The sequence below is a fragment of the Narcine bancroftii genome, chromosome 3 (genome assembly GCF_036971445.1).
Source record: "Narcine bancroftii isolate sNarBan1 chromosome 3, sNarBan1.hap1, whole genome shotgun sequence".
NCBI classification, from domain to species: domain Eukaryota; kingdom Metazoa; phylum Chordata; class Chondrichthyes; order Torpediniformes; family Narcinidae; genus Narcine; species Narcine bancroftii.
Window position 1 is genome coordinate 201,624,184 of NC_091471.1, and position 16,410 is coordinate 201,640,593.

The following is a 16,410-nucleotide window of genomic DNA, read 5'->3' on the forward strand; positions in this document are numbered from 1 at the left end:
TGCATTACAGGTTTCTTGGAAATTACATACCCCTTGGCATCCACAAAGCTCAGGGAGGGTTGAACGTATGAATGGAACCCTAAAAATACAATTGACAAAATTAATGGTGGAAACTAAAATGCCTTGGATAAAGTGTCTGCCCCTGGCTTTATTGAGAATTTGTACTGCCCCACGAAAAGATGTAGGGTTGTCCCCTTATGAAATGATGTTTGGGCTTCCCTTCTGGAGTACAGTTGAGGGGAGTCCCACCTTGGGGGAAGGGGATATATTTGTTAGGAACTATTTACAGGCACTGTCACGCTCTCTTGCAGATTTACGAAAGAGAGGACTATTGGCACAAACACCGCCTTTAGACTTTTCTTTACACAAAGTGGAACCAGGAGACTGGATTCTCATCAAGACCTGGAAAACTGAAAAACTCCAGCCCCAGTGGGAAGGTCCATACCAAGTTCTCTTAACTACAGAGGCTGCAGCACGAACAAGAGAGAAGGGGTGGACGCTCGCATCCAGATTTAAGGGACCTGTAGAGGCGCCTCAGGACCCTGATACGAACTCAGATTGGACTTGTGTTCCTGGAGAAAAACCTCTTACCTTACGATTTCACAGAAAGACTTGATTCACAATGTTATTGTTATGTTCTTTGATTTTTCTTAGTTTGCCTATGTCTTTATCAGGTGTGAAATGTAAGAAATGCAGAGACACAGTGGTCCTGTTTCAGGACCACATTTGGGGAAGAAAGGAAGGTAATTTCATTTCCCATACCTCAGTTCCTGAGAAATGCTGGGCAGAAAATACCACCCAACATCCATATACCCCTTGTGTGGAAAAAGAAGGAAATAATATGGGTCATTATATACAGATTCCTAATACCACTCCTTTCCCTCTTAACGGTTGGAAGGGTGACTCAGGCCCACCATGCCCTGATGGACTCTGGTTTTGCATACACCAGCGTACTGTTCCAATAAGAAATTCCACTCCACACTCGAAAGTGCCTGCCCCTTTAAGACAGCCGGACTTAGTTCGAGTCCATCCAAATAACCATGAAAGTTTCGGTCACGCAGTTGGGGGAGATAACCTTTTTGTTGATCTTGCAACTAGAATTGCAGGAACTTTTAATGTAACCAATTGTGGGTCATCGGAGGTATTTTATTCCTCCTACTTGTTTTGCCCTGTATTATTCCCTGTCTACGCAGCCTGGTGATTTCCATGGTCCAACAGGCTATGCAACCAGGGGGACTGGGAGACCCCGTTAGAATTTTACTTCAGCATGAGATTAATTTATCATGAAACGTTTCTCTTCCCCGAGTTAAAATCCCCATTCATATATATATAATACACACATTTTAAAGAGAGAAAGGGGTGGATTGTTATATATAGAGAATTTAGGTTAAAATTACTTAAGTTAAAATGTGATGATTAATCATAAAAAGGGAAGCCAGAACGGACAGGGAACTTACTAGCAGCCAAGGACAAAAGGTTCAGCTGGATATGTTTTTTTAAACCTATCTTTTCATGGTCATAGTGAGAGACATGCAGGAGACAAAAGATTGATAAGAAGGGTGAGAAACAGAATTTAGTGTATGTAGAGTTCACAGCGTACGTAACGAACGTGATCATTAAAAATGCAGTTATACTTAGAATGCTTTTGTAATACTAACCAATTAAAACAGTATTAATAAGAAGGGGAAGGGCAAACAATAAGGGTATAAAAATCAATGCACTGTATGCATCGGGGCTTAACTGGTGAGAAGCCAGTTGAGTCCAACTCTGCAGACTTGTAAATAAAGCTTGTCGTGTCATCAGTTTTAAAGAGACTCATGTGTGAGAAGTTTTATTTCTGACAGTCATACCCACACTCCTGTTCGGCTCCGAATCATGGGTCCTTTACTGGCATCACCTACGGTTCCTAGAACACTTCCACCAGCGTTGTCTCCGCTCCATCCTCAACATTCATTGGAGCGACTTCATCACCAACATAGAAGTACTCGAGATGGCAGAGGCCGACAGCATCGAATCCACGCTGCTGAAGATCAAACTGCGCTGGGTAGGTCACGTCTCCAGAATGGAGGACCATCGCCTTCCCAAGATCGTGTTATATGGCGAGCTCTCCACTGGCCACCGAGACAGAGGTACACCAAAGAAGAGGTACAAGGACTGCCTAAAGAAAGCTCTTGGTGCCTGCCACATTGACCACTGCCAGTGGGCTGATATCGCCTCAAACCATGCATCTTGGTGCCTTACAGTTCGGCAGGCAGCAACCTCTTTTGAAGAAGACTGCAGAGTCCACCTCACTGTCAAAAGACAAAGGAGGAAAAACCCAACACCCAACCCCAACCAACCAATTTTCTTTTGCAACCACTGCAACCGTGTCTGCCTGTCCCGCATCGGACTTGTCAGCCACAAATGAGCCTGCAGCTGACATGGAATTTACCCCTCCATAAATCTTCATCCGCGAAGCCAAGCCAAAGAAAAAAAAGAATAGCAGATGAGGGCAAGTTGTAGACTTTAAACAAGAGCAATGTGGTTCAATGGAATTACTAGGAAAAGTATTCGGGAGCCATTGAAAGTAAAAGCAAAAATCCAGGTTGTGCTGCTTTGTAGATGCTCTGCATGTTGCAAATATCAAGCAGATTCCCAAGCAAATCCAGATATCCAGTCTCAGTTGTGCCCATAATATGGCACAAGAAGGCAGACTGATGGTAAAAAGAAGTAACTGCACAGGTTTAAAGAATTTAAGCAAGTGAAAATGGAGACATTATTGCCCTTTTTTTTAAAAAAAAGAAAAAAGTTAAAGTTCAAAGAGGCTAGTATGAAGGCTATATTTAAACTGGAAATAAATTGAGTCGAAAACAATTACAGAAAATGTAACTTTATGTATTTTAGGAGAATGATCCAATCCTTACTCAAAACTGTAAGAGAAAATCCCAAGGAAATAAACTATAAAGCAATTAGTGGGCATATATTTCATAATGGGAAGGTCAATATTATGGAATGTTTTGAAGCAGTAAAAGATGCAACTGAAAGGAGGATTGATATATTTTGATGTTCAAAGAGTTTTTGAGATAGGCATTGCATAGTAGACTCATGATCATGATCTCGTGGCAAGGGAATAGTGACAGAAATGGATAGGGAACTGACAGGAAAGAAAAAGAACTGGGGGATTAAAGGTGCAAAATCTTTAGTCTCAGAAATTGGGGTCAAAAGGTGGGACATGTTCAGGTTCAGAAATTTAGAGTTAGGAAGTACAAGTACAATTTCAAAATTTGAGGACAACAGCAATTTTGAGTTTTCTATTTTTTTGCAGATAGATATAGTTTAAAGGAGATAAATTGTGGCAGTTTTTTTAGTGTGGGTCACATACAAACCCTTTAAAATACTGGAGCTCTGCTCAAGCCAGACAGGCTGACTCTGAGTGCCTTTGAAAAGCTTTGGGGAGTTTATAGAGACTGATTAGGTTCAGAGCCGGTCTGACTGAGTGGAGGTTGCTGTTCTAAGAGGATTATATGGTTTTGCAAGCAGAGAAAGTAAATGAGGCTTTTCTCTGAGAGAGAGAGAGAGAGAGAGAGAGAGAGAGAGAGAGAGAGCAAGCACAAGAATTCAGTTCTACAGTGTGACAGTGCTGCAGTAGCAGCTGAGACTGGAACAGGACAAGCTGGAAAGCTTGTGGAAAAACCCCATTTTGAAGACAGGTTGTGAGTTCTTAGTTCAGCCTGCTCAAAGCTCGTGTGGTCCATACAAGAGGAGCGGACTGGCTGTATGTTTCACTTGAAATAAAGGGAACAAAAAGGAACTCTGTGGTGACCTGAAAGAAAGAGACTACCATCTGGAAAGGGGCAAGTTTAATTGGCAAGACACTGACGTGGCTGATTAGAAAACTGAAAACTGAGAACCTTCTTGAGTGGTAAGCCTGGTGAACTTCATAACTGTTAAATTCTGTGCACAGTGTAAGAATTGCCTGCAACCAGGGAACTTGGAGGAGTGAGAAGGGAGATTGGACTATGAATCAAAGAACTTTTCTGAACTTACATATACGTTACATATACGTGCGCTTAGAATTAGAAGGGCGTTAAGTTAGGTTAGTTAAGTCAATAGTGATGTTAAAGTGTGATCTTATTATCATATTTAAAGATAATTAAAAGTTACTTCTGTTTAAGTCACCATTTGTCTTGGTGAATTTCTATTGCTGCTGGGTTTTGGAGTCCACTGTGCTCGTAACAGGAATCAAACCTTGAAAGGGGTGGTGGGTTTCTGGGACAGGCTGTCTGAGGACATGGCAGAAGCAAGAAGAATTGGAATGAATTAAAAACATTCAGACCAGTAGATGGAGAAGAATGGTTTAGACTTTGGAGAGATTATGGGCGCACACAGCAAAATGAGACTAGCATGTTTGGCATGTACAAGTTGGTTGTTTCCTTACTGTAGAACTCTGGCTCTGAAGAGTGTTTCACTGGGAAAAGAGCTCAAAATAGATTAGAATGAGGTAGCACATTTATGAAGGAAGAACAGAAGAATGGAAGAAATGATGGGCTCCAAGACAGTTACACCACACTAACAGCAAATTATTCTCATCTCTAGGCCTTAAAAAAACTGCAGAGACCTTCTGCAGGTGTAAAAACAAACAGGAATTAAACAAAAGTTCAGATGCTGAAAATCTGTAACAGAAACAGAAAATGCGAGAAACACATCATCTGATGGAATGTGAAACAGAGTTAATGTATTAGGTTGAAGACTTTACATGAGCACATCTTCAAATGTTTGTTTTTGTGAGAAATACTGTAACATTTCAGAAATAAACTAGCAAGAACAACCCTGGTTGTTTCCATAGGGTCATGTATTAGCAAAAAAAGGTAAAATACGCCATGTTAGATGATATTTTGCATGCAGAAGTCAGGAAGACACTATATAATAATAATTTCAATACAGACGTCAAAATGGGTATCAGCAGCAAATGGCTATTAGAACCACAGAACATTTCAGCACAGAAACAGGCACCTTCGGCCCTTCTAATCTGTGCCAAACTATTTTTCTGCTTAGTCCGACTGACCTGACCCCAGTTCATAGCACTTCACACCCCTCCCATCCATGTACTTGTCCAAATTCTTAAATGGTGAAATTGAGCCTGCATTCACCACTTCAACTGGAAGCTCGATCCACACTCCCACTACTAATGTTTGCCCTAAACTTTACAGTTTCACCCCTATCCCATATCATCTGGTTTGTAGCTCACTTACCCTCAGTAGAAAAAGCCTACCTACATTTACTTGTCTATACCTCACATAATTTTAAATACCGATATCTATTTTCCCATCATTCTTCTTCTCTCTAGGGAATAAAGTCCAACCTGTTTAACCTTTCCCTGTAACTCAGTTCCTGAAGTCTGGACAACATCCTGGTAAACATTCTCTGCACTCTTTCAATTTTATTAATAGCTTTCCTGTAGTTAGGTGACCAAAATTGCACACTATAATCCAAATTTGGCCTCACCAATGTCTTGTACAACTTTACTAAAACATCCAAACACCTACATTCAATCATTGATTTATGGAGGCCAATATGCCAAAAGGTCTCGCTACCTCTGATGCCACTTTCAAGGAACTATGTATCTGTGTTTACAGATCCCTCTGTTCTTCTGCACTCCTCAATGCTCTACCATTTACCATATATATACTTTCTTGGTTTGTCCTTCAAATATGCAACACCTTACACTTATCTGCATTAAATTTCATCTGCCATTTTCAGCCCATTTTTTTTCCAGCTGGTCCAGATCCCTATGCAAGCTTTGGAAACATTCCTCACTGTCCACAGTGCCTCCAATCTTTCTGTCTTCTCCAAACTCACTGATTCAATATACCAAATGATCATCCACATCATTAATATTGATGACACACAACAATAATCCCACCACTGATCTCTGAGGCACACCACTAGCCACAGGTTTCCAGTCTGAGAAGCAATTATTCACCACTATTCTCTGGCTTCTTTTTAGGCAAGGTCGAATCCAGTTTACTACCTCACCATGAAAACCAAACTTTTGAACCTTCCGGATTAACCTCCCATATGGAAACTTGTAAAATCCATGTAGACATCATCCACAGCCTTTCCTTGATCAACCTTCCTGATAATCTCTTTCAAAAATTCTATTAGATTAACCTACCACGCACAAGACCACGTTGACTATCCCTCATCAGTCCTTGGCTATGCAAATATTTGTATATCCCATCTCTTAGAACACCTTCCAATAATTTACCTACTACTGAAGTCAGGCTCACCAGCTTATAAATTCCAAGATTACTTTTGGAGCCAGTTTTTAAACAATGGAACAATATGAGCTACCTACCAATTTTATGGCACCATGCACCCATGCCCAAGGACATTTAAAATATTTCTACCAGAGCCCCTGCAATTTCTACACTACCCTCTCTCAAGGTCCAAGGCAATAACTTGTCAGGCCCTGGGGATTTATCCACCCTTCCTTGCTTTAAGACAGCAAGCACCTTTTAAACTATTTAGACTCCATGGCTTGTTTTTCTTATTTTGCTGGACTCTGTTCCCATTTCCTGAGTAAATACCGATGCAAAAACAAACACATTTAAGATCTCCCCCATCTCTTTTGGTTCCATACATAGCCAACCACTCTGACTTTCAAGATGACCAATTTTGTCCCTGATGATCCTTTTGCTCTTAATATACCCTTAGAAACCCTTAGAATTTTTCTTCACATTGTCTATCAAGGCAACCTCATGTCTTCTTTCAGCTTCCCAATTTCTTCCTTGCATTTTTTTAATACTTCTCAAGTACCTCATTTCCTCAGTGTTGCCTACACCTGCTATACACCTCTAACTTCTTCTGAGCCATATCCCATTGTCCCAAGTTTTCCTATGACTGTTAAATTTGCCTTTAATCCCAACAGGAACATACAAACTCTGTTCTCTCAAAATTTCACACATCCTTGCCTAAAAACTTATCCAAATCCATGCATTCTAGATCCTTTCTCCAATTTAGAATTTCAACCCAAGGCCCAGACATATTCTTATTCTTAACTTGAAACTAATGGCATTATGATCACTGCACCCAAATTGTTCCCCTCACACACTTCTATCACCCATCCTGTCTCTTTCCCCAAAAGGAGACCCTGAATTGCATTCTCTCCATTTGGTACCTTTATATATTGATTTAGAAAACTTTCCTAAACACATTGTACAAACTCCATGTCATCCAGCCCTATTACAGTATGGGAGTCCCAGTAAATATGTGGAAAGTTAAAATCTACTATCACAACCTTATGCTTCCTTCAACTGTCTGCTATCTCTCTACACCCTGATCCTCCAATTGTTGACTATTGGATGGTCTATAATACAACCCCATGAGTGTGGTCATACCTTTCCTGTTCCCCAGCCCTCTGGCCTGTCCTGCCTGAGCACAGGTGTGATATTTTCCTTGAAGAGCAATGCCACTCCTTCCCTTGCTCAATCACATCTGAAACAATGGAAGCCCTAAACATTGTGCTTTCAGTCCTGCAACCAAGTTTCACTGGTGGGCACAATGTCATAATTCCACATGCCAATCCACGCTCTAACACTCGTCTACCTTTCCTGCAATACTTATTGCATTGAAATAGATGCACCTGAGAAAATCTCCACCACATACAATCCTTTGACTTCTGATGTTACATGCAATATTCACTTAATCTTTTACCTTCTCCACTCCCCTATCTACTCTGGCACTCTGGTTCCCATCCCCCTGCAAATCTAGTTTAAACCCCCGGAGTAGAACTTGCAAAAATTCCCACAATTGTATTAGTCCCCCTCCAAGTCAGATGCAAACTGTCCCATTGAAACAGGCCCCACATTCACTGGAAGAGAGCCCAATGATCCAGAAACCTGAAGCACTCCCTCCTGCATGATGTCTTTAGCCATGTGTTAAGGTGCATTATTTTCCTATTTCTAACCTCACTGGCACATGGCATGGGTAAGTAATCCTGAAATCACAACCCTTCAACTTTGCGCCTAACTTTTGAAACTCACTTTGCAGGACCTCATCACTCTTCCTACCCACGTCATTGGTCCCTAAATGGACCCTCACATCTGGTTGCTCACCCTCCCTCCTGAAAATGCTGTGAACTCAATCGGAGATATCTTGGACTCTGGCAACAAGGAGGCAACATACCATCTGGCATTATCGGTCTCCTCCACAGAATCTCTTACTGTCCCTCTTAACTATGGAATCCACTATCACTACAGCTCACTTCTTCTCCTCCATTTCCTCTTAGACACAAGATTCTGTGTCAGAGATCTGATCACCATGGCTTGTCCATCGTCAGAGTTGGCATCTAATCGAGGGGCATTAGAGTAGCCACAGTGGGGGGGGGGGGGGATCTGATTTTTTTGGCAGCATTGGACTGTGGGAGAGGTTGGTGACAGCAGCGTTGGACTGGGGGGAGTGGGTGGATGGGGACGGCAATGTCCGACTGACGGGGGGGCTGGCAGTAGCATTGTCAGACCGAGGTGGGGGGATGGCAGCAGTGTTGGACCAGATTGGTGATGGGGGGGGGGCACAGTAACTCATTTGGGGCCATGGCCCACAAATACCACACCCCCATGACAGTCTTCCCCAACAGTATCCAAAATGGTACACTTGTTACTGAATGGAACAACCACAGGAGTGCCCTACACTGCCTGCCTGTTCCCTTTCTCTTAGGAGAATGTCACCTCTCCTGAATGTCACCCAGCTACCTTCCTCCTGCCTGTTAAGAAATTTTTCGAGCTCACTTTGAATACAGGGCTATGTTTAGTACAATGTTTGGAGCAGTTAGTGAAAAATGTGTTGCAATTTCCCAATGTAATGTTCTGAATGCTAGGCCTGGCAATAACATTTTGTGCATTCTGCCCTATAATATTTGATGGGATAAGGTGACTCTTTCTGATGTGAACAGAGTAGCATATAACATCATTAGAGGTATGGATAAAATAGTCATGGTCTTCTTTCTCTCTCCCAGAGTAGGAGAGCCTTAAACTAAAGAGCACTAGTTTAAGGCGAGGAGGGGAAGTGATATTAAAAGGGATCTGAGGGGCAATATTTTCTGCACAAAGTATGGAGTCCATATGGAACAAAGAATAATGTGACATGGAGCAGGCCCTTCTACCAATTCATCCATGCCAACCAAGTTGGCATTCTAGGCTGGTCCTACTTGTCCCCATTTACCCCAGGTCTTATAAACCTTTCCTATCCACGCATCTATCCAAATATCTTTTGTATGTCATAATTTTACCTATTTCCATTGCTTCCCCTGACAGCTCAATCCTGTTACAAACTAGCCTTCGAGTGAAAGTGTTGGCATTCAGGTTCCTCTTAAATGTCTCCCCTCTCACCTAGTTCCAGAATCATGTGCATGTCCAAGAGATTTAATTAGGGATCATGTTCAGTATCGACACTGTGGACATGTTCCTATCCTGCACTGTTCTATGTTCCATGTAATCATCTATGCTGGGAAAAAGATGTGAGCCTTTACCTTATCCATGTCTCTCGTGATTTTATATCATGCTCGTCCTTCAGCGTCCATCTGCTCCAGGAAATAAAGACCCAGCAAATCTCACCTGTCCCTGTAACTCAAGTCCTCAAATCCTAGAGACAGCCTGGTGAATCTCTTCTGGACCCTTTCTAACTGGTAGAGGCACATACAATTATGACATTTACACAGATAAATGGTAAGATAGATAAGGGCCAAGCAGTGGCAAAAGGAATGAGCCAAGGTGGGCAACTTAGTTGTCGTGGTCACATTGGGCCAAAGGACCTATTTCCATAATGTTGAGCTCAATAATGCAATTACTCAATCAATTGTTGCTCTTAGTACAATCAGAACTGTGCCAAATTATAAAACACTATTCAGCATTGTAGCTCCAACCTTATGTAGTCAATGTTCTACATGAGTCATTGTTTTCATGTGGTGCACAGAGTCCCAGACAGCATTTCAATTACACCAGCATAGTTTTGCAGATTATAGAACTGATATTACTGGCCCCACCTGGTGAGAAGAGGTTGGTACTAGTCTGAAAGTAGTGGTATATCTTGCTCTTGCTCCCAATAAAGCTGCCATCATTCCTGTTGGATCCTTCATGCACTGATTTTATCCCTAATCTATTTCAGGATGGAGCCTCCGACTATAATGCTAAAGAGAGACGCAAGTCACATAAAGCAGTTTGACAGGGTATCCCTGGATATGAGCATATACCAATTAATACCAGGGACTGAGCAATCCAAAGAGATATCCTGGATTACAGCTGGCTGATCCAAACAAAAATGTGAACCAAATTTGATACGCACAACACTCTGATCTACCATGACCATGCTCCTCGTTTTATCTTATTAAATCCATTTCCCATGTTACAACTTGATGAAAAGAGGTGTTGAAGTGACTCACATCTTCCTTGCACTGGCCAACAAGCTGCCGGTGATGCCTGGGCCAAAACTTTTCACAAAAAAAAAGCCCCAGCCCTCTAAATTGCTCAGGTTCCAAAGCAAAGACATATATAGCACGCAGTCCCATGGTCCCTGACAAAATTCTGTTTGAAGTGACTAATTATGTTTTATGGCTTAAACAAAATAACAATTTATTACTGAAAGCTGACCTATTTAAACTGTGCCAAAGACAATGAAAGGCTACAAGACCATAATTGCAAGGTTGCAAAATACACACCTTGTTCTACAATTGCACTTCTGCACCATTTTCAACAAGATCATTGCTCATTGCCACCAAGATCTTGCAGGAATTAAATACAAAGCAATCTTCATTATTCATTTAAAACTTGATTGGCCATTAGAGCTTGTACTTTTCATCTCAGTGTTTACCTCTTGTGTAAAGTAATTAACATTTTAACCAAAGCACGGATATGTTCTCAATCTTTTTTTTCTGGCAAGTTTGAGAAACAACTGTATTACATATTAAATATACTGCAGTGTTTAAAAACTTACAATCCTGGCATGTAACTCCTGAACATGACCTTTACTTTCAAGGAAGTATCTGCCTGCCCCTGGTGAGACAAACTACCAACAAAACTGGTCCACTGGACAGGAAAGAGGAACACTGCTACAAACAATATTTATTACACAGATTTTAAAAACAAAATGCTGAGGATCCTATGGAAGGATAGATCTCACAAATTTGGACAAATCATGTCCAACTTATGTGGTGTGCTGTTAGCCCGAAACAGACACACACAAGGTAAAGACAGTACAACAGGCTTTAATCCACAAAGACTTCCACAGAGCCAGGCTGGCTGTAGCTGCAGTCACTCTGAGTGAGGCCTCGGGAGGCCAGCGCAGGCTTATATCCCGGAGGGTGATTGACCACCGACCGGGATCCCTTCAGGCCAACTGATTGACAGCCGGCCAGGTGTTGTCCTGTCCCCTTACACTCCTGCAGGTACAGAGGTCGCCCCCTGCAGTAGGCTGGTGGTGTAACACCACACAATTTGATACTGCCAATTTCACACCTTTGGTCAATAATAAAGACGAAAAGTAACCAAGACATACTAATGCAGAATAGTTTTATTAAGTTTTATGGATTTCATGTCATTAAGTTCATCATTCGCTCTTCAACACACAGAATTATTGTAAACACAACATAATTGGCTATTTAGTAAAGCATCTAACGTTGGTCTGTTCAAACTCCCACAAATACAAAAGATTAAAATAGTGGAGAGAATCATGTAAATTTTAATACCGAACCCATATTTAACATGTGAAATTAATTAGGCAATGTTAAAACGGCCATATATTTCATGCATTGTGTTTTCATATCATCCTGGGGTGGGGGGGGGGGGGGGGGGATCGGTCATCAACACAATAACTGTGTCCAAGACACCGAAAGTCATTTACGATCCCTCCCTGCAACGGCCGCCACCAGCGCCCACATCAGCAAACAGATGAATCAGAAGCCACCACTCCCTGTAGAAATCCAGGTCACATCAGCTCTTGAAACCACATTTCTTAAATGCCCGGGGTTATTCTATTCCTGGGCACGGTCTTCAGCATCATTTTAAAAGATTATAGACGTGGGAATCCCAAGCCGACTGATGCACCCATTTAAAATAAAGGTCGGGATCAATCACTTGGTTCAGGGAGGAACAAAATAAAGGCTTTAGAATTCTGCTCCAGCAAGAAAGCAAATAACATATTTGGACTAAAGTCCTAAAGAGCCTGGGGAAGGTTGGAAAAGACATTGATAACTTCATGTGGATCAGCTGTCTGGTGGCTGCCAGTTACTTACCCTGCACTGAAGAGTTACTGACGCATTTGTGCTGGGTTACGTTTGACAGTCCTGCTTCTCCGCATAGTTGGAACTCGCTTGATAAATCTGCTGAGCCTCTTCAAGACAGCCACAGCTATCCGAGCCTGGTAACTATGAAATGATGCATCACCTCGCAGTCCAGCACACGTTCTCCACATTCTCCAGTCATTTCTGCTGCTGTCATATGATGTAACTGAGGGGTTTTTTCTCTCTCTCTCTCTCTGCTATGCTCAGAGACAGAATTAATCAATGGCAGAGAAGATGATAGACAGGCGGGAGCTGCGATTCTCCAGGTCAATAAAACATAAATGAAAGGTAAATATTTGATGGGAACTTCTATCCTGCTGTCGTTGAAATGTGATCAATAATACTGAAAGATCGGACAGGAATATTTGTGCTGTCTATTGTAAATTATATTGTGTTTAAATCAATTACTTTCCACTCACATCCCACTTTAAGCCATAAGTCCTCTGTGATTGGTAAGGTGGTCTGTGAGTGGGAAGGGAAGGTTAAGAATCACTGCTCTGGACCCATTTGCTACTGAAATATTTGGCTTGAGAAAAATTGTCATTGGCCCATTTCCTTTGGAGTTGTGAAACTGGGCACATAACGAATCAATTTGGAATGATTAAAACAGTGGTTTTCAAACTTTTTCTTTCCACCCACATACCACCTAAGCATAGGGAATACTTAAAGTGGTATGTGAATGGAAAGTAAAAGGTTGGGAACCACATGCTGTCACCACTGAGACCATGCCTTCAGGAAAACTCAATATATATAGCAATTGAACTGGTTACCATGCTGGAAAATTTACCAAAAACAACATTTGAATATACTTTAGGGAAAAAAGAATTTGTGATTTGTTCAAAATATTTTTTTTTCTCTGCTGAGTAAAGTGAATGTATTAAAATTTATTCCATACAAATTCATGAACTCACTGAGTAATGCAACAGCCAAATATGATTATTTTGATTGTGTGGTAGAATTGCACAATTATTCCAACTTTCAATAACCTAAAGTGTTTTATTTTTAATTTCTCATCTACTTCCCAGTCTTTACAGAAAGATATTATTGATTCTACTTCCATTGCCCTTTCAAACAGTGCAGCTCAGAGCACAATAAATCATTTAAGAGCAAGAAAAAAAAACATTCCTTGCATTTCATTTGGTTGTTTTAACAATTACCTCCATTTGTTGTAACTTCTGTCACTGGAAACTTTGGACCTTTTTCTTTTTTTGAGTTAGACAAGAAACACTATCGATGCTGGGGTCGAGTGATATGCACAGATGTCCTGGAGAAACGCATAAAGTCAGGCAGCATCCACAGAAAATAAAGGGTCCCCAATGTTTTAGGCCTGAGCCCTTTGTCAGTTATGAGAAAAACAGGCACGTGCCTAAATGAAAAGGCATGAGGGGGAGGAAAGGAGGGGGAAGGCATAAGCTAACAGGGAAAAGGTCAAAAGTGGATACCGGTGGGAGGGCAGAAGAGAAAAAAAAGCTAGGAAGAGAAGGGCGAGGGTAGCACTCTGATAGGAGAAGGAAAGGAGGGGAATGGGGAGCTGAAGGAAAGCAGACAGAGGGATAGAGAGTGAGAGATGATGGGGGGGGGGGGAATGGACATTGGAGAAGTTATTGCTGTCTGTTTGGAGACTGCCAAGATGGAATATAAGGTGTGCTTTTTCTTTATTCTTTCATGCTAAACAGGATATTGGCTGTCTATCAAATCTGTGTTACCAGGAGTACAGTCTAGATCCTCTAATCCCTCTACACAATTGAAGTTCTTATCTCAAGTCCCACTGCAATAAAATTTTTCATCCTCTCTAAAGTCTTGACAATGATCATCATGAGCTGGAGGGGAACCTCATTTGAGACTCAATGTTTTAAGGTAGTATTTCTCAACCCTTAGTAAGATCTGTGGGTTGGTTATCTGTGGTCTATGGAGATGCAGCAAAGACAATACCACTAATATAATAAACAAGTAATAAGTTAAATGAAAATTCTCCAAACATTTTCCCACTAAAACAAAACAAATCAGTATTTTGGGAAAAGGCTTGAGCTCCTTACCTTCCCCACACTGCTGGTTCATGAGTTTGTTGGTGGGGGCAAGCAGTAAGTAAAATGATCTGTCAGTGAAAAAGGATTGAGACCTACAGTTTTATAGAGTTTTAGCATAACCTATTGGCCTTTTGTTCTGCATTCTGTTCCTAAAGGTAAAGATTCATTTTGCTTGGGAGCAGCTTTCTCAGCTTATCCCTTTTCTTCCCCCATCTTTCCAATTGTATCAAATAATTTGTTCCTCCTTTTGCATTATTTTTTCCATCATACGCTGTGATCAGTGTGAAGTGATGCATTTCGGAAGGTCAAACGTGAAAGCAGAGTATGTGGTTAATGGCAAGTTACTTAACAGTATGGAAGAACAGAAAGATCTTGGAATCCACATCCAATGATCCCTCAAGGGTGCTGCACAAGGGGCTATGTTGGTTAAGAAGGTATATGTTGTATTGGCCTTCGTTAGTCAGGAGATTGAATTCAAGAGCTATTATATAATGTTGCAGCTCTGTTAGACCACATTTGTTCAGTTCGACTCACCTGATTACACAAAGGATATCGATGCTTTGGAAGGGGGGTGGGGTACAGTGAAGAACAGCATGATTAGTGTAGCGGTTGGCACAACCCTGTTTCAGCGCCAGCGACCTAGGTTCGAATCTGGCGCTATCTATAAGTATGTTCTCCCTGCGTCTGCATGGGTTTCCTTGAGTGATCCCATTTCCTCCCACCCTCCAAAACATATGGGGATTGTATGTTAATTGGGGTATTTGGGTAGCACGGGATCACGTTCGGAAGGGCCTGTTACTGTGCTGTAATGCTCTATGTGTGTCTAAAGTACTGTGTGTCTTTTTTTTTATTTAAAGATTGGCTAGAATGTTGCCTGGAAAACATGTCATGACTGACATTGCTCCAAAGAGTTTCTCTTTGAAGCAATGAAGGATGAGAGGTGGCTTAATAGAGATGTAAAGGATTATGAAGGGCTTAGATTGGGTAATTAGCCAATAACTTCTTTGTGAGGCAACAATAGAAAATACAAGAGGACATCTGTTTGAGGTGAGGAGAAGAAAATTTAGGGGAGAAGACAATAAGGTACTTTTTTTTGTAAGCAGAAAATGTGTAAAAAGAACCTAGAATGCAAGGGTGGTGGATGCTTGTACCATAGGGATATTCAGCAATCTTAGATAAGCACATGGATGTAAGAATATAGTATTATGGGCGTGTGGTTGGGGAAAATTAAATTATTGTGGAATTGGTTTACATAGGTGTCACAACATCATGGCTAAAGGGCCTGTATTTGTTACATATTCAGGCAGCAGCAATAGAAATGAGCCCAGACAGTGTTATATTTTTAATTATTAATTAACAATAAATGGAACACCTTATCTAATTTATCTAAATGTATCAACTTAACCCCCAACTATGCGCGAATATACTTATGTGTGTGAGTGTCCCAAGCCTCTACAGCTCAGCATAATTCCAGAAAGGCAGTTCAATGTTCAGTCTCAGAAAATCCAACATTGGCAAACAGGCTTTCAATTGATGCAAAGAAGTTCATGAATAAGGTGGAAGAAACCTGGGTGACAGACTGTTTAGAAACTCACTAAATCTTTGTTGAAGTGCTTCCATATCAATGTTCTTTTAGATGAATTCCCATTCCAAATTCCCCTTCTCTTTGCATGGGGAACATGAAGCGAGTGATTCTCACAGAGCTTCCAGAACACTTTATGTGGATCAGCCAAAATTGCAGCATTTCTTCTACTTCCAAAATCCTTTCATGGGTTCAGCTGTTCCAAGTGACCTTCACAACGGTCACAATCCAACTGCAAAATCCCTCTGCTTCCAGTACCCTTTTTGTGGGTCAGCCATTTAAAGTGACCTTCCATTGTCTTGCAGAGAGACAAGACCTCTTAGTGTACATATTAGTTTATTTAAGCTGTCTTATATTCACACTGCTGGTGTGGTTATTGTCAGTACGAGTGGCATACCCATTCCCCTATAACATGGAGAAATCAGACAAATTGTCCGTTACTGCATGAGGCCACTTTAGCACAGTATCCCTTCAAAGGATGCTTCTCC

General features: G+C 41.3%; 1 protein-coding gene across 1 annotated transcript in view; it reads right to left on the reverse strand.

Moving 5' to 3' along the window:
- LOC138758024 (E3 ubiquitin-protein ligase MARCHF1-like) overlaps window positions 1-12,430 on the reverse strand; it is a 459,755-nt gene extending 447,325 nt beyond the window's left edge. The window contains exon 1 of the mRNA XM_069926299.1: window positions 12,266-12,430. The gene's annotated coding sequence lies outside the window, so the exon portion shown is untranslated. The remainder of the gene's footprint in view (window positions 1-12,265) is intronic.
- Between the last annotated feature and the right edge of the window lie 3,980 nt (window positions 12,431-16,410).